Source organism: Tenrec ecaudatus, chromosome 14, assembly GCF_050624435.1.
Source record: "Tenrec ecaudatus isolate mTenEca1 chromosome 14, mTenEca1.hap1, whole genome shotgun sequence".
Classification (NCBI taxonomy): Eukaryota; Metazoa; Chordata; class Mammalia; order Afrosoricida; family Tenrecidae; genus Tenrec; species Tenrec ecaudatus.
Genome location: NC_134543.1, coordinates 124,176,725 through 124,196,047, shown reverse-complemented (window position 1 = coordinate 124,196,047; position 19,323 = coordinate 124,176,725). Strand labels below are relative to the sequence as shown.

Below are 19,323 nucleotides of genomic sequence, written 5' to 3'. Positions count from 1 at the left end.
TGCCCAGTGAGAGGATTAAACTAAGAATAATAAAGGGCCCCAACACCCAACCTTCTGTAGAAAACTCCTGGGCTAGATGATGAGGGGGGTGGGGGGGGATGTCTCGTAACACCTAGAGGCACCGTGCACCCTGCAATAGATATGTTAGGTAGGTAGATTTAGGGGTGGGGGTGGGGCGGTATTGTCCCCCCAGGCCTGCAAAGGCCCCATAGAGGAGGGTGAAAAGAAATCATGCAACCATTAGACTACCTCTGAAGACCTCAAACTGAGTGTGCACAGACACAAGCCCCCTAGGCCCAGGTAAAACCAAAACCATGGACACACCCTCCTTAGGTACACCACAGGTGGGCCTAACTCAGCCAATGGGGTCAACCAATACCTTCAACCACACCTCCCCAGCCAGAGGTGGGAAAAGCCAATCTCTCTCTTTTGCTCTGGTCTTGTGGCAGGTGTGAGGGGGAGGGCAGGGGGAGAGCACAAGCGCCAAGTGGGTGTGCCCCCTCGGAGACCTCTCCAGGCCTGGGGTGGGTGGGGCGTGTGTGCTTGGTCTCTTAGGCTCTTGCTCACTGGACCTCTCGGTCCCTGGGATTCCCCCAGTTCTGCACCTATGGGTGTTCTTTCCCACGTGGGTTTTCGTGCCCAGTTGTGAACCCCAGCGTGGCTTCTGTGTGGCTTGGCACACCTTCCAGAAATAGCCTGTGCCCCTTTAGAGACTGTAAAACCTGAAACGTATCCATTCCTTGAAAACAAAACTCAGGTGGATTACAAAACACGATTCTGCGGGAATTTTTTTTCAGTACGCAAAGCAAAGAACCAAAGTGTCATCCACGCAAGAAACCTACCAGGTCCTCAGACACAGGTCCGCTTACTGGTTCTCCCAGGTCTCCAGAGTACAAGCGTGAACTCCGCCGGACCATTTGTTAAATCTCTGACAGACACCTAACAGGCCCCTTTCCTCAGAAAGCCGGTCCCCCCGCCACCTCTGCCAGCCCTGGGACTTTGATGACCACAAATGCTGTTTCCAACAAGCTCATGAACTGGCCCCCCTGCCAGGTTGTTGGGGGCCAGCTGAACAGCTTCTCGGAGGAGCCTGTGGGGCACAGTAGCTACGCGACGGGCTCTTAGCCTCAAGGCCAGGAGACTGAAACCACCAGCTCCCCTCCAGGAGAAAGAAGAGGCTTCCCACGCCAGTTGAGAGTTACCATCTTGAAAGCCCACAGAAGCAGGGCTACGCTGTCCTAGGGTTGCTACGAGTTTGGGGGTTTTTTTGGCTCGGTCTATTTTCTCAGAGCTCTACTTAGCTTTACTCGGCGTATAGTGATGGCAATGGTACCGTACGTGATGGTGATTCTATCAGGGAAAATACTGCTCGAGGTATGTGATTTGAAAGAGATAATCACATGACATATGCAAGCTCCCCAAAGTGGTTTCGATGAAATTAGTCTAAGAGCTTATAATAATTGGTTAGCTTGAAAGTACATTCATGTGAATACCTTATTCAACAATAAAACTGGGCAAAGGAGCTATTTTTGAAGTGACTTTGTGAATTCCCCATAAAGTACTCATTCTTTGTAGCAATTTTACACACCACCACCCATCTGTCAGTTTGTCTGCATTCTTAATCCGTTCCTAGGTGATACGGAAGCTGCTGGGCCCATGGACCACACCCAACTGCTCTCCACCTTGACCACTCATCAAGCCGTACAGGGCCTCTTCAGCAAGACCAGTTCCGGTTCTCATGTGAAGCCCACACTGAAGACAGACTCTCCAGCACTTGGGGTGTCCTGGCATTTCTTGTTAAACTGTACAGGTGATTCTGCGCTTGATTCAGGCTTGCCAAGCACAGTCAAAGGAAGTTTTTTCTCTGTTCAGGGCCCACCTGCCCCCCCTCCCCCCCAAACTGGGTCAGCACTCTCTGGAAGCCAGCAGCTTCCAAAGAGATCGGTGAGTCAGGAAAAGGACTGGCTGCCCACTACCCTGGCCAGGCTGGTCAGCTCCCCCACAGGGACGCCGGATCCCCGCCTCCACGGGGCTGCACTGGCGGCAGAACCGGTCCTACTCTGCCTGCCACCGTACCTGCTTCCTTAGGAGTGTCCCGGTCACTGCCATGCTCTAGCTCGCTCCATAAAACACACAGAAGGGAAAGACGGAGTTTCTTTTCTTTTTTTTTAAAACGCCCCCCTCCCAGTAGGCCCAGAAGTTACAGATAGGGGGTCATTTATGATGAAAGGCTGGGAAAAAACGTAAAGGGCAACCATGCAATTAGCCAGTCCAGGGCCTCCAGGGCGCCAATCTTTACAGGGGTTCCCAGCGCGCCCCGCCTCACTGGGATGTACAATTTTGTTAATAAAAGGGACACACTGGAATGTGGTCGTTCGGTGCCTTGACACACAAAACTGCTTCTGGGAAAAGGAAGAGTAACAACAGTCTCTCCTGCCCAGGTGGGCTCGGTGCTCGATGCCGCCATTTCAAATACCCCCAAGTCCGTTCCATTTAGCCAGGTGCTTCCGTTGGTGGATTCAGCCTCTTGGTACGAACATCTACCCATCGCACTAAAAGCCCCAGGTCCCTTCTCCCCTTGCTTTAGACATACTTGGCTAGAAGATAGGGGAAGGTCTCACTTTACTCCTAAGCTTGGAACTGTCATTGTTATCCTCCCACAGGCTTTCTAGGACTGGGCTCGGAGCCGCAGTCGGGGCACTGGGAAAGACCGCTTTCAGCTTCTCTCAAGTGGAATGTTCGGGGAGCGAGATGGGAAGCTTTGTCCATTGCAGGGGGGTTACTGAAAGAGCAAGAGGAGTTGGAGAAGGAGAGAGAGAGAGAGAGAGAGGCCAGAGGAGGAAGAAGAGGAGTGGCACACTGCACACACATGTTTATCAGGGGGGTACCTGTACACAGAAAGCAACAATTGAATAAATGACTGGAAATAACAGGATCGAGAACGCCCTGTCCTCCCAGAGCTCTGCTCTCTAGCTGGGTGCCGGAGAGAGACAGGCGGGACCACGCAGTGCAAACAATGGCAACGGCAATGACCACCTTTGCACCCAGAAGCCCAGTTTCCCAGCTAATGAGAGGTCCAGCCTGGATGTGGACCCGTCTTCTGATTCCACACAACAAACGCACCCTCCTTCACACCATATTGCTGCCTCAGTAACAGGGGGGTGTGCGGTGGACAGAAGGAAAGGAGGGCTAAATTGGAGGAGACTTCAGACAGGGTAAGCATATGAGCCAAGCTAGAGACATAAGACAGAGGGCAAAGGGTTCAGCTGCATTTGACTAAATCTGCTTAGAATTCCCTCACCACTTAGCGGAATTGAATAAGCACGGTGCGAGGGGACCAGGGCAGTGTCTGTTCTAATGATTTTCTCTTTCGCCTATTCTTTTATGTTAAACAAAACCCCTATCCTTGTCTGCTGGGGCTGCAGGGCAAGGGGGAAACACCTCAGGTGTGCAAGCACTACTCACGTGGCTTTCTTTCTCAACTGAAAAGAAAGTGAAGGAGGGGGGCGGGGTGAGACATCACAGATGATTTTATCACATACATGGGAACATGACCCTTCAAAGGGACAACCATTCAGAAAGTCCTCCCGGGACCCACGCCTCTGCCCTGTACTGGTTTTTCCTTCTTAAGGGAATACAAGGTTAACAACGTGTAGCTGTTTTCTAAATAAGGTCACCCGGTCCTTCCCCAGTGGGATAGCTGCTCTGGGAGAAGGCACAGCTCACAAACACCCTGCTTGAATGACCGGCTCCGAATCCACTTCTGGAGAGGCCCGACCTTCTCTTTAGAGCCCCTGAGCCCCTGGCAGCTGAGGTCTGGCCATAAGCAAAGGGTGTAATTAAATTTCCCCCAGGGCCCACCCCCTCGGCCCTGGGGAGCTGGGCCTTACAGGGAAAGCTGCAGGAGGACTAGGATGCCCGCCCCTATGGCTGTGCTGGCCCAGACTTCAGGGGAACCCACATCTGGGGACTCGGGGCACTGGGCAGTTGGAGATGCCCAAAGCAGAGGGTAAAAGTACACTCACGTGAACCCTGTGGGCCTCTTGCCAGCAATTTGGCCTCCTGGCATGAAAGGCATCGCAGTGACACCTAGAGCAGGAGGCGCTAAAGCCACGAGTTGGTCAGCTCGACAAGCAAGCTTCTTCATCAGTAGTCTCTCATTTAGGCACAGACAGCAGGCGCTGTTGATAACATTCGATTGAGGAAACTCGGCGATAAATACGCAGGACAGCCTGGAATGCGTGCACACTCGACCATAACCTACTCAAAGCCACGCCGTACTCAGTGAAGCAACCACAAGAGCAAGGCGATGAAGCTCATTCCCAAAGTGCTCACTCTGTGCCCCACCCAGTGAACTGGGTGCTTTGCCCACTCCCTCTGGCTTCGTGCTTCCCTCGCATCTCTGCCCTACAAGGTGGGTGCAGGAGCAGTACTCGACAGATGAGGATCAGGAGCCTTGCGACTGGTCTGGCACCACCGCAAGTGGCAGGTTTGAACCCTGGGCCTCCTGTCCGGAAGTGGGGCTCCTTGGTGCCATGCTTTTTCAGATCGGTTCTCCAGCGAGGAACCCCCTGTGAGCTGCATTACCAGTAGAGCAGCTGGCTGGCAGCTGCTTGCAGACAGACTTCTGAGATCGCCAGTGATGTCCATGCTCCGGGCTCCATAGGAAAACCACAATCATGCTGCTCCGCCCACAGGACGGGGCCAGCAGGAGTTCAGATCAAATGCAATTAGTTACTCAGACTGTCAAGCCCTGCAGGATTCGAACCCCAAACAGGACGGGCACACCAATATTCCTAGTTCTCATGCAACCAGAGCACCCTGCTGAGCTCTCTGCTGAGCTCCTGCCAAAGAACTCCCAGCTGAGCAAGGATCGTTAGAGACCCAGGAATGGACAATGTTTGGTGGGACTGCTGGAAGTCCGTAAGACAGAAGGCAGTTCCTTTATGCACTTATTTGGAGTAGACTATTGCAAAAAAAAAAAAAAATGTTGGCTTTAAAATTTTTTATTCACATGTTTTCATCTATAATTTAAAAATTTTTTGGAACATTTGAAGCGGGATTCATTACTTTGTTATATTTCAAACAAGATACAGCAATGTGGGGCAAGCATTGGACTGCTAGCCACAAGGTCAGCAGTTCAAACCCACCAGTGCTCCTGGGATGAAAGATGGGCTGTCTGTTCCTGTCAATCTCAGGAACCCGATATAGAGGCCACTATGATCAGAATCCACTGGATGGGAGTGGGTGGGTTTGGGTTTATGCTCTTCTACCGATTGAAATTGTCTAATCTAATTAGAATGGCATGCATTATCTGAATGATAAAGGTTATCAAATAAATCTGAGTAATTTTGACAGTTAATACATTACTAAAATACACGTGTGCACACACCAAACAATGCCACCACCGTTCTGAGGCTTCTTATTTCTTGGTGCAATGAAGCTTCGCGTGCCTATTAGTACCTTCCTAAACATGGATAAGAACGCGGGGCAGATCCCACTGAAGGAGGGCCAGCCAACTTTCCAGCAGAAATGTGGGCGAGAGGCCCAGCGAGGGTGCTGTAAAGTCTGGCCCAAGAATCTCCTAGAGCCCTGGTGAGAGACATGCTACAGAACCCAAAGCAATCTGGTAAGTATCTGAGGGAAATAATATATTCCGCAATGTCAGCCCATCTGTTACGAGGTCATCAATGCTGAAAGTGATCAGATCAGGCTTCTGTGCCACGAACCAAAGCAGCCATCATGCACTCCGGCCTTATGAGAAGCAGGCAATCTTCCCCCAGCCTCAACCGGCCAGCTTGGTTACTGGGCACACCCTCGCAGCACAGGCACAGGGGCTGCTGGGTCCAGCTCAGACCCTACCAGTCTAAAGGGTAGCTGCTATGTTAACCCAGCACTGAACTCGCAGTCACAGGAAACAGTGTAACGGCAACCCTTGCTTCCTACTTCCTAAGGCAGGGAAGAAGAGAACACAACGCACCTCAGACAGACTTTTGAGAAACATTCAAAACCACTTCGCCTGTAATGGGGGAAACGTCAAATATGTAGAATGCTCATTCATTGTGAATTGCTCCTTCCCACGAGACACCAAGGTAAGTGGAGCATCATTGCATTTTTATCACATTACCCTTTACTCTCCTTCTTCAGAAAGCCCGAGCCTTTACATTTCTGCAATATTTTTCCCGGACCCCATTCCCACTCCCTCCCCAATACGTACATCGCGCCACAAGCCCCGCAGATCATGTTTAGTTCACATTTTTTGTATCAGGCATATTAGACTCCTATATAAAGATCCTTCCTCATACAAAAACCCCACATGTAGAAAAGCCAATGCAAAAGCCAGTGTCCAAGACAGACCATCTCCAAATCCAGGTTTTCCGAAGCCGCCTGTGTTTTTGTATCCCAGGTCAAGCACAAGCACATAGATTAACAAACAGTAAAAATCCCAGTGTGGAAGGACAGCAAGGGTGGAAAGGGGAACCACACGGACACACCGGGAGTGTGTATTGGACCATTAATAAGCCAGTTGCAGAATATTCATATTCTTCGTGGTTTCCTTTTGGGGAAAGTTCATGCTCGGTGTATGAAACATCATAGTACCAAACTCAATAAATATTTGCAGATCAATTCAGTGCTATTGAGCTGGCCACGGTAATCTGAAGATAATCACTGAAGCAATACTGGCTTACAAAGATTTCCCATTTGTATTTCCTCAGACAGAATGCAAAAATTGTTCTAATTGGCAATGCTGGGTAGTCAGTCAACAAGTACTCACACTCCCCCACAAATACAAATTGTGGGTATCTATCAGGGATTCTGATACTCTCATCCACTGGACCCTGGGGAACATATGTGACCCAATCATGAAGCAGTTGTTGTTGTTGTTGTAGATCATCGAGTCAGCGCCGACCCACAGCGACCGGATGAACAGCGGAGTGACACAGTTCACGGTCTTGTGCCATCCTCAGAATCGGTCCTACGTCTGAGCCCACTGATGCAGCCACTGTCTCGCTTCATCCTGTCCAGGGCCTTCCTCTTTTCTGCTGCCCCTCCACTTTACCAAACAGGATGTCCTTCTCCAGGGACTGGTCTTTCCTGACATGTGTCCAAAGCATGTCAGGAAATGTCTTGCCATCCTTGCTTCTAAGGAGCACTCTGGCCTTACTTCTTCCAACACAGATTGCTCCGTGCTTCCATGAGTCCAGCATTCTGACAGGATAGTAGGTAGGATAGCCAAGACATGCTAGCTCACAACAAGCATGTACCTTTTATTATTATTAAATCACTTTATTGGGGGCTCGTACAACTCTTACCGCAATCCACACATACATCCATTGTGTCAATCACATTTGTACATTTCCCCCTCATTATTCTCAAAACATTTGCTTTCTACTTGAGCCCCTGGTATCCGCTCCTCATTTTACCCTCCCTCCCCTCTCGCCCCTCCCCATGAACCCTCAATAATGTACAAATTATTATTATTTTGTCATATCTAATACTGTCTGACATCTCCCCTCACCCACTTCTCCGCCATCCATCCCCCCAGGGAGGAGGCCATATGTAGATCCCTGTAATCTGTTCCCCTTTCTCCCTCACCCTCCCTTCACCCTCCTGGCATCACCATTCTCTTCCCCATGACCCTTCTATAAGGGGGTATCCAGTTGCCTACAGATGGGCTTTGGATCTCCACTCTGTACTCCCCCTCATTCACAGTGATATGATTTTTTTTTGTTCTTTGATGCCTGATACCTGATTCCTTGACACCTCATGATCACACAGGCTGGTGTACTTCTTCCATGTGGGCTTTGTTGCTTCTAAGCTATATGGCTGCTTGTTTATCTTCAAGCCTTTAAGACCCCAGACGGTATATCTTTTGACAGCCAGGCACCATCCGCTTTCTTCCCACATTTGTTTATGCACCCGCTCTGTCGTTGGCAATTGTGTCAGGAAGGTGAGCACCTCAGAGGGTCGGATTATTAGAACAAAGTGTGCTTGTGTTGAGGAAATACTTGAGTAGGGGCCCACAAACATTTACTTTTTAAGTGAACATTTGTTCTATCTCATTTATTTTAAAGTGCCAAATGTTCCCTATTAATCCCAAAGGAACTGTCTATGGCAAGTGTCTATAATGCAGTGACAGGTAGAACCAACAGGTATAGAGGGGAACAGAAACAACAGCCAAGTAAAACCATTAATAAGGTATAAGTTTGAGAAGCTCTGCTATAGGATAGCACTGGTCATAATCAAACTAACCACCTGTCACTGTCATACTGTGCTGGCTCAAGTGTTGCTCTCATGTTGGAGGCCCTACCACTAATTATTCTAATACCATGGTGGGCAGGTTTCAGGAAAGCTTCTAGACTGTGGTAGGCTAGGAAGAAAGGGCTGGTGATTTCGTTGAAAGAGTAGCCAATGGAAACACTTAGAACATGCCTGAGAGGTTGAGCCATCTTGGCTGGAAAGCCCTCCATGATCACAGCCACAGTCGCTGCACCCATAAACCCAGGCAGCCCAGCCATCATAAGGATGGTGTTGGACCGGGCAATGCTTTGTATTGTTCTTTTCTGTTCTGCAGGAGGCCACCATAAGCCAGTCAACTAGTAGCAACCAACAGCAATAGCAATCATATAGAAAGCCTCCAGGATTCTAAGGTACCCCATTCTTTCCCCGTGGCAGGTTCCAGAGTCCCAAGAATCCCCTCTACAGGAAGAAGCTCACCAGCGTGAGTCTTACCAGCCTGCTATGCACACATCATTCACCTGACAACCCTACCTGGGCCCAGAGAGCCAAGGTGGAAAGGGAAGCGACTTGCACAGGAGACTGCCACAGCAACACAGTGCCCATGTCCCACTCAGTGTGAGCTAGGAGGAGGGCATCCTTGTCCTCGGAGGAAAAGTTCTGATCACATATCACGCGACTTATTCCTCACAAGGAGCTATGGAGAGCACGTCTTTCTCCCGACAATCGATCCACAACGGCTCTCCACTTTAGGAGGGGCCAGCTGACAAACATCACTTCCACACCAGACCCAGCCAAGTATGGCAGGGAGCCTTCCTTAGATCGCGAACTTGAAGTGTGGTGTTTAAATGCTCCATTGCTCTAGAGCCAACAGAGTCAACGATGCACTTTCAAGACCACATTAACCCAGAGATGCCGAGTAAGAGAATCAAGAATAAAAAATGACATGCTCCCCTGATGAGAGGTACACTAACGTTTAACATATGTGAGTTGTGACGAAACATGCTTATGGCGGTTTGTCTGGAGTTGTTTGCTTTGTGTTTTGCATATTCCTGTTAGTAATCAGGAGCTGGGAGTCAGAGTCGACTCACTGGCAGTGGATTTAGCTGTGGGTTTCTTTGTTAGTGTTGTGGACTACACACAACGTTGCGGCACCTCGTTTGCTGGTGGTATCATTTTCACATCTTCTCCCACAGATGTCAAATGTTATGATTGACTGTTCAAAACACTACCTTACAGCAGGATCTGAACATCAACTGGCCAGAGAGCCCTCAGAATGAACCCCTGTGCTAAGCGGGGTACTACTGCCTACGTAACGTCCTACGCCTCAGCATGAGGAATCTGTCTGTGAGGCAACATCAAGCAAGCCCACATCGCTACCTCTGCCCTCTTCAAAAATTCCCCTGCACAAAACACACAGGAAAGCAGAGTAGCTGTTCCTGATGGAAAGAGACCACAGAAGCGGCAGCTAACTCTCCTGCATGATCCCGATGGAATCTTAGTCCCAGAGAAAGCATTGCCGCAAAGGGCAGTCTTGCGCTGACTGGGTAGATTTGGAAAGGAACTATTATGATGTAACAGTATATCCATGTCACCACATTGTTTCCTAAAGAAAGCACCCCGGGAAATAAAGGAACCACGCATAGCACACCCAGGACAATAACTGAGGTGGGACAGGGGCAAGCAGAGGGGTAGGGGGCACTAGCTAAAATTATATGTAGTGCACATTATTTGAGTTTGAAAAAATAAAGCCCGTGTCCTGCTTTTACTGAGTGAGCTGTGGTTATGAAAGATAATGTTCTTGTTATTCGGAAACGCAAGCTGAAGTATTTAGCGGTAAAGAACATGATGTTTACAACTTACTTTCAAGTAGTTCAGAGAAATCACATGGATACAGAGAAGGATAAAGAAAATATTTACTAACAGTTGAATTTCAGCAGAGGCTACCCAAGGGAACTTTGCATTCTTGCAACTTTTCTGCAAGTTTGAAATTGTTTGCATATAAAAGTTACTTAGAACCTACACAAAGAAGTGTGTCTGCGTGAGCATTTGTGGAATAAGGCAGGGCCGCCACACTAGCCTCACGTTACCATGGACCCCACCCACAGACACAGGTGACTGTGCCCCTCGTCCACCTGGAGCCAACTGGTCAGCTGTCCATGCTCAGCAGGGCAGGTGTCTCTTCAGCATGGGGCACTCAGGTGCACAGTGTGAATTAGGCAGCTCAGAGGAGCTGGGCTCAGCAAGAGAGTCTCAGGAGTGAGGTCTGAATAGGAAGTAGCTGTTCTGGTTGAGATACGCAGGAGAGTGAAGCCACTGTACAGAAGGACCTGAGAATTGGTTCTCATATACAGAGGGGAGTAAAGAGGACTAAAAACCTGTAGTGGGTCCCAAGGGGATCTCTCAGGACCACCGTAGGCCCCCAGTGAAAGTTAGCTGCATGAAACAACCCCACTATGCCCACCTCCTTCGTTTAAGCTAGTTCACCTGTGCTTCTGATCCTGGAACACAAAACAGTCCGTCCTGGGCATGAACAGTCCCCTATGAGTACAATGGGATAAGCAGTCAACATGTGTGATCAAGCATGCAAGGCAGAGCTGCCGGAGCCCCCTCCTCTCGCTTCTGCCCCCTTCCCATGGGAAAGACTGGCTTCTTCTGCACGCTTGACCAGGTTCATACCCTCAAACAAGCTGGCTCCATAGAGGGGTAGAGCCTACAGGAATCAAGCAATGCAAGCAAACGACAGGAGAGAGGGAACTCAGAGCTTGATCAGTCAGGAGACCTGGTCCCCAAACCTGTCTCTGCCATGCTCCCTGCCACCTGGTAGGCCACCCTAACCGTGTGATCCTGCAACAGGCAGGACGATGAGCATCCAAAGATGTCCAAGATCTCATCTCCGGACCCTGGGACCCTGTAGCCGCGGGAGGTGTGAAGATGCGATGACAGTAAGGATCCTGAGATGGGGAGGCCATCCCAGTGTATCCAGCAGGTCCGGCATTCCATCCCAGTGTATCCAGCAGGTCTGGCATTCCATCCCAGTTTATCCAGCAGGTCCGGCATTCCATCCCAGTGTATCCAGCAGGTCTGGCATTCCATCCCAGTTTATCCAGCAGGTCCGGCATTCCATCCCAGTTTATCCAGCAGGTCCGGGCAGTCCATCCCAGTTTATCCAGCAGGTCCGGGCAGTCCATCCCAGTTTATCCAGCAGGTCCGGGAAGTCCATCCCAGTTTATCCAGCAGGTCCTGGCAGGCCATCCCAGTGTATCCAGCAGGTCTGATGAAATCCTTCAAAGTGGACACGCTTTCCTGGCTTTGGATGGATGGAGATGTGACAGCAAGAGAAAGGTCGGATGGCGAGGCAGCTTGAAGGAGACCCTGGCTATCAGCCAAGGAAGGAGGGCAGCCTCAAAGGGAGAAGAGACAGCTTCTCCCCAGGCCCCTAGACTCTCCAGGAGTGTGGCCTGCCCACATCATACCTTTAGCTCCGTGAGAACTGTGTTTCACCTCTAACCTACAGGATCCTAGGATAATAAATCTGTGTTCTTTGAAAGCCAACCAGGCAGGGGAATTGTGTTACAGTAGCGATAGAAAACCAATACAGACATTATTCCCTCATCTGGGAATGAATAAGTTGTCATACTTTTTTGAGAACTGGGGACTGCTCACCACAAGGTCCATTGTTCAAAACCACCGGCTGCTCCTCGGGAGAAAGATGAGGCTTTCTAGTCCAGTAAAAGGGTAGTCTTGGAAACCCACTCGGGGGAATTCTGCCCTGTCTGTTAGTGTAGCTCTGAGTTGGAATTGACTCAATGGCAGTGAGTTTGGTTTGGTTTTTTTGAAAACTGGAGTCCAGAATTCTCCCACTCCTCCAGCCTCGTGCCTCCAGGGTGCTAGGGGGATGGCTGGACAAACCTCAGCTTCTGCATGAGCTCATCTCTAGGATAATGGGCGCACACAACTAATGACGTCCATGCACTTGGTACCATCTGCCCTTGCTGGGACCATAGTTTTTCCAACAGAGAGCTGCCTTTCCTTTTTAGGACTAAAAAGAAAATGTGTCCTGAGTTACGGAACCAGAGCGACGGGGCCCCAGGCACAAGAATCCCAGAGACATCCACTTATCAGTCAGTGCTCCCCTGCGGCCGGGCCGGCTGCTTTCCTTCCTCGGGTCCTGGGGTGCGATCCCCAGAAGCGTCTTCCAGATGCGCCCTCCCTCCCCACTGCAGGCCCAGGCAGCAGCAGCAGCAGCTGGACTCCCAATCCAAACCCAGCCCTGGAAATGCTGCTCTGCACATGGCTCCTCACTCCAGCACTGCCCTCACACCTTCTCCATGATGCCGCCGGGTGTCTCCTGGGAGCCATGCAGCTGGCCCGTGGACATGCTCTCAAATGTAGCCCGGGGGGTGCAATGACACCCCGGCTCTCAGAGGACACCAGAAACATCTAGAGGAGGCAGCTACTGCCCCAACTATTAAGTGAGCCTGTCAACCAGGACCCTCCCAAGCCTTGTGACTTTTGCAGGGGGGTGTCTTTTGTAGGAGAACAAGCCGACCTGGGTCTCCCATGGCCCCTGCAAGAGCAGCCCCCAGCTGGGGCAGGTTCTGAAGCAACAAGCTGCAGTTGCTTCGTGAACCTCCTTTCCACCGAGTCCCACCAGAGAAAGGCTGCCCAGGAGATCTGGCCAGAGGTGGGGACTGTCACCCTGTGGGGGAAACATGCGCCGAACAGCGATGGTGAAAGAACACCCCACCCCACCCCACCCCACGTGTTCAACAGGATGGCAAATAAGTACTTCCAGCTTATGTGCAATGAGGCCAGAAACAGAGCGTCCAAATCCCCGCACCCATAGACGAGGAGCTGGGTTGCTTGTCTCCAGTGAGCAATCAGAAATGAAACGCTTGCTGAAGTGTCTCTCAAAGCCTGAAGTGGGGTCACCTTCGACCTGAGATACCACACGACCTCGCCCTCCCTCCTTCGGTCTGCTCCTTTCCTACCCAAGTCCCCACACCTGGGTTTTGCCTTGTGTTGCTTAGTCGGAGGAAAGGGAAAAACCAACCCAAACTGGTTACCATCCGGCTGTCACTCCTTTCTCCCAGAGCCCCTGGTGCTCCAAGCCACCGACCTGTTGCTTAGCAGCATAGCAACTGAACACTGTGTTGAACTACTTCTGTTTACTCTGTCCCTAGAAAAGAAAAATGATGCTTCTTGCTGATCTTGAAGTCTCACGTCTGTAGAAAAGAAAAATGATGCTTCTTGCTGATCTTGAAGTCTCACGTCTGGCTCTCTTCCTCCTGTGATGGATTTTTTGGTTTTTGGGGATTTGCTTGTTTTTGTGGCCCATCCCATCCTTGCTGAATAAAGCTTATGCCAAACTCTGGATGTGTTATCTGAAAAAGCTGAGAACTTGTATTGAACTGATTCGGGCCCCACGAGAAGAGGTTTGACCGGAGCACCCAGGGGCAAGACACAGCCAGACAGGGTGGCAAACGAGAAGGAGTGGACCACTCCATGCGCTCCCCACCCCCAGGAATGCTACCGTCCCCTCTCAGCCTGCCCTCGTCCGCTCCTGTCTAACCCTAACCCGCTGTACATCCCTGTTGGACGCCACAGAGGGGCAGCCACCCTGCTCTACAGAAAAGGGCGGTGCCAGTAAAGGGCAGAGGGTGCTTCTGGGTGCCTGGGGGACCCTGGCAGCAAACTGACCCGCACAAGCTCAATGGAGCTCACATCGGAGCAAGAGACTCTCAAAACTCACTGCCAGCGAGTCCATGCCAACTCACGGTGACCCTCTAGGACAGACCAGAACTGCCTCCGCGGGCTTCCAGACTGAAACGCTTTAGGGGAGTAGCAAGCCAGCCGTATCTTCCTCCCATGGAGCGGCTGACCTGAGGTCAGCAGTCCAAGACATAACCACTACGCAACCAGGGAAGGAAACCGGGCAAGGGCGAGAGAAACTGGCCCAACAGGGGCGGCCCCCACCTTCCCTTTCACAGATGTTCTTGGGGCCGACTGACCACATCGTAAGCAAGACCAGGAGAACCTCAGGGAAGAAGAGCCGTGGGAGGACGAGGTTGGCGCAGGGAGGGGGCCTGGTTCTGCCTAAAAAGGAGAATCGCAAGAGCCCGAAGGGCATCCGGCCACCCCGGTGTCTCCTAGTAAGAAGACTTGGCTTAAAGCTGCATCACTCTAGGGTCTGGTGCAGCCGTATTTTTTTTTAATCCTTTTAAAAATATTTCTCTAACTTTCAAAATCACAAAACGTGGTAAGGATTAGTACCCGCTGTGCTGGGAAGGATCCTCAGACAGCTGTCAGGGGTCTAAATTGCATCACTTTTTGAAAGTGGGCTTTATAAAGGGCATATACTTTGACCTTGAAATTCTACTGGTCTACCCCCCCCCCAAGTGGTCGGAGGATGCTCTTCCAAAATGTTTAAACAAACAGATAAAACAGAAGTGAAGGGGGAGGAACCGGCTCAGCAGCAGGAGGCTGAATAGTTAACCAGCAAATCTCATGAAGAGATCAGATGCAGCTTTCAAGTGGGGGCGAGAGAGACTCCTCCTTGCATATTACATTTACAAATGCATCACACAGAGCAGTGTTATCTAACTTTGGGGGATTAAAATCATATACACAAACAAGGGTTTCTGGGAGGGAGAAAAAAAAAACCCTCCGGATAGCCCTCGCAGCTTGAAAATAGTTTTCTTTCTTCCAGCTGGGCCTAATTTGCTTATTGTTGTTACAACTTGGGATTTTTTTTCTATATACAAGGGAGAAAAGGAACAAAAACTTGTAAATTCTAAACTAGTGACAAATCGTGCTGTTTAGCTTTGTTTTGCTTTGCTTTTATTTCACTGCCTAAAAATAGGGGGAACGATGTCGCTCAGGGTCCCAGGAGATAATTATGCCTGGATGTCACCACGCGCCTATGATTGAGGACGAGTAACGGTCATGGAATGGGTCAGAGCACGCCCACTTGGTGGAACTTGGGTACAGATGTAAGAGACCCCCAGCCGTGGCCGCCGGCCCTGTGAGCAATGCTGGCTCTGGGGCTGGGACTTTCAGCTGACTCAGCCCTGCCGGGGCCAGGAGCCAGGGTGGCACTACAGTAAGACCCTGGATAGTGTTTACTCTGTATCTGAAGGAGGAAAAACCTGCGTCTGTGTCTCTTGGTGTCCTGAAATTTACACGTAACTATGAATATTTTATAAGCACAGTCTGGCACTGGAGAGGAGAGAGCCCAAGTCTGAGAGCCCTAAGCCATGTAGCAAAAGTCCGCAAAGGCTGGAAACGTTGACCAGTAGGAGGGATGCAAAATGGAGAAGATGTCTTCCTTTCTTATTGATTTCTGAATCACTTTATTGGGGGCTCATACAACTCTTGTTACAACCCATACATCGATCGTATCTGACATAGTTGCACATATATTCCATCCGTCTTTTCTAGACATTTACTTTCCATTGAGCCCTTGGGATCAGCTCCTCTATTTTTCCCCTCCCTTCTCTCCCCCCACCCAAACCTCGTGGCCCCTTGATAGATTGTCGATTGTTAATTATTTTCAAATCTCACACCGACCGCTCTCTCCCTTCCCCTCTGGTTTCTGTTGTTCTTGCCCCTGGATGGGGGTGTGTGGTTATGAGCCACTGCGATGGGTGCCGCCCTCCCTCCCCACCGCTCCCCCCTACCCCCTACCCTTTTGGCATCTCGATTTCCATTCCTGTTCATCTTCCTTTTCAAAAATAGACTCTGTCCTCCCTTTATTAAAAAAAAAAAAAAAAAGCTAACGACACAGAGGTTGTACATTGCTTTGCAATTTCCATGAAAGCAAAGGGCTGTTTTGGAGAAATGCAATGTCCGTGGAAAGCTAGAGGGACACCCAGCAAGCTTACATCCCAGCTGTCCTCTGACTGCCACATCTTTCTCCAGTGGAGTGGCTGGTGCGTCAGACATCACCCGCTTGCTTAGTCACCGAGCACTTCACCGCTGTGCCACCAGCCAATTCGTCACTCTTCAAAAGCATGGCTTCAGGTAAGCAAGTGGAAGAAGGACATGCATTTGCTGGGTTCATTTAACGAGTGCTTTTGATGCTGGGAGAATCCTGGGTGCCAGGAAGGATGACGCATAATCCCTGCCCTCAAATGACTCATTGTCTAAAGGCAAAGGAGTTGGCTTGGGATAGTGGAATCCATGTTCAAAAAGAGGGAATCTGGCCAGGCAAAGGACCTGGGGCACAGCGAAGCCTACTAGTGTTCGACTTATAACATGACATTTGGTGACTGGCCTGGCCCAGCCAGGAACTCAATCTATATTTGAAGCAAGAGGTTGTAGAAGGGGATATGTCAACTCCTGCATCAACCCATCTTTGAAGGATGACTCATCTCCAAGAACTGGGTAATGAACTTGACCAGCATCCTCCCTGTTTCTCCAAACAACCTTGCAAAGTAGGAGCAAGCTCAGAGAAGAGTAGCTACTCAGCATGGATGATGAGGAGGAAACTGAGGCCCAGGGGAATGTGCACAGGCTCAAGGTTAACACGCAGTAGAACAGGGATTCGAACCCAGTTTTCACTCGTTCCAGAGCCTGGATTCTGAATGGGAAAGTATGCTATGCCCTTAAGCCTAGTAGAGACATTTAAAATCAAACAGCATCCCATGGTTGGGGTGACACAGAGTTAGAAACTAATCTTAGCAACACAAAGCCAGAAACACAGCTCCTGGTGCCAGTGCCCCGAACAAAGGACCCAGGCACCACGGAAGCCTAATGGTATTTGACTGAACTTGGTATCTGGTAACTGGCTTGGCCCAGCCCAGAACTTCATCTATACATGAAGCAATAAACACCAAGAAGTCAAGTTAAAAACTTACAATCCCGAGAGAATCGTAGGTCGTTGAGACGCCATGTGGGCCTCAGGTGGCGGCGACAGTGGGGTGTCCTGTGATTCAGCAAGCGCAGGGGATGGCCAGCAAGGTACGCACCACCCTGAGGGCTGACGTGGTCACAGAGGAGCCGAGGATACCGGTGACCAAGGTGGCCGTGAAGGCCTCAGAGGCCATGACCGCCTAGATGGCTCTCGTGGCCATGCGGGCCAGGATGGGGCCCAGGGGGGCCACGAGGCGCCCAGCGGCCCCAAGGGTCCCCAAGATGCAAGTAGCTTCAGGGGCATCGATCCGCATGGCCCTGGTGGCTCTAGCGTTGGCCGTCAAGTGCACCCCGTTGCCCTCTGCGGCCAGCTGGCACCTGGGGATCCTGAGCGCCAGAGTGGCAAAGAGGCAGTGGACACAGCAGACACTCCCACTCCTGGCGCAGTGCAGGCCCAGGCTGCCCAGGGGCCGGTTAGAGATCCGGTGCGTGTGCCTCGTGGTCCAGCACACCAAAATCTCGACTTCACAGTCGCCATCCCACTGCGGTCTCCCCTGGAGGCGGAGAAGGCTCGCCGTAGCCTGGCCCTAACTTCATGGTGCTACGGAGAACACATTAATATGCAGTTGACCGTTCAGGGCAGTGTCCTGACTGTCAGCTGGAGTGAAGAAGACGTTCTTGGGCTACGAGTTTCCACCAACTGTTTCCTGGAACAACTTAGCCTGGTGAAAAGCCATCTTGACAGCCATGCACCTCCGGGTCCGAGAAACCTTGAAGGTCAAAGGGGGCCTGATGCCTAAGCTTCCTTCCCATGGTACCGTGTTTCCTTCCTGGAGCACTGATTGCTAGAGTCGTTTGCCACTATGAACCTGTTTGCCTGCATTAGACCTTGAGCGCTGAGGACCCACAGCTTTGGTTTTCTTGTTTGGGGGAAGAGGATGCTTCAATGGTTTCACTGCAGAAAATAAAACTGAGCTGCAACATTTCAACCTGATATATGAGGGGAAGTTCTGGGACTCAGATTTCCAATTAATTCAGGAGGATTGAGGACAATTGGAAACCAAAGTTCATTTTTTCTCAATTGTGTTCTGTCATTCAGCATTCACCATTGCAAACATTTTGGAATTGACTTTTCCTTGTATCTTTGCATGTATGTATTAGTGTCCACACCTGTGTGGGAGCTCTAAAGTTTTCAGGAGGTTAACATTAAAATATTCTTGTGCAAAAAAAAAACTTACAATCCCTAAGAACCAGTCATTATGCTTTTAAACAAATGCCTTGCCTGTCATCTTGTCTGATTAATAGTAAGTAACGGAGAGAAATTTTCAATTAACTGAAGAATTACTGAGAGTGGAACCAGAGTGAAAAAGTACAAAGAGCTCTCCGGGGTATCTCTGCAACTTTTCCGTAAATCTAAAACCATAGCTAACATAGAAGTGATGAATTTTTCTTTTAAGAAATGTAAACTCTATACCTGACACCGAAGGGATACAATCACCCTAAACAGAGCAAGGCTCTTTTGAGATGGCCTCTGACACAGACACCCCATGGAGTGATCAGGAAAAGGCCTTTAACAAAAACCCCTCCATCGCATCTCCAAGCCCTAAAGCTGTCGGGGACTCAGTGGTAACCAGGATCTCCCACCTTCAAACCTCCAGCAGTTTCCACATCGTCAACCCCCAGCCTCAAGGGGGGGACAAGAAAAGGTGGGAATCTGCCTCCCGAGACATGTTTTCTGCCTGCTGTTCATTTCTGTCCTGAATCAACCACGTTCTTCCAAATGCAAGGAGCCAGAGTGACACCGAAGCAGTGTTTTCACACTGCCCCCCCAGGGAGGAGCGCTACACAGCAACCGTGGGTTACCGAGTAGAAAACAGCACACCTAAATGACATAGGCTTACCACTAATAGTAAAAGGCCCTTTCCAGCCGGGATGCTGGAAGTACACAGAGGGGAGAACCAAAGAGAAAGCCCTGCCCTGGGGTCCAACCAACCACGCTGGGTGGGACAGCTCCGCCCTGCTGGGGAAGTTGCTTCTCTCCCCGTACCCATCTCCTCCTCTATAAACTGGCACCTGTGCCTGTCTCGTAGAGTCCCCGGGGGTGCAACTGGATAACGTGCTGCTAAACCGGAAGGTGCCTGCAGCCCTGGTGAAGTCCTGGTTAAATGCTGGGCTGCTAAGGACAAAGCCAGCCCTTCAAAAGCACCCGGCGCTCTTCGGGAGGAAGAG

The 19,323-nt window shown here is 50.5% G+C and overlaps 1 protein-coding gene across 4 annotated transcripts in view; it reads right to left on the bottom strand.

Annotated features, from left to right (window-relative positions):
* TLN2 (talin 2) overlaps positions 1 to 19,323 on the bottom strand; it is a 461,380-nt gene that overhangs the window by 339,972 nt on the left and 102,085 nt on the right. The window lies entirely within an intron of this gene.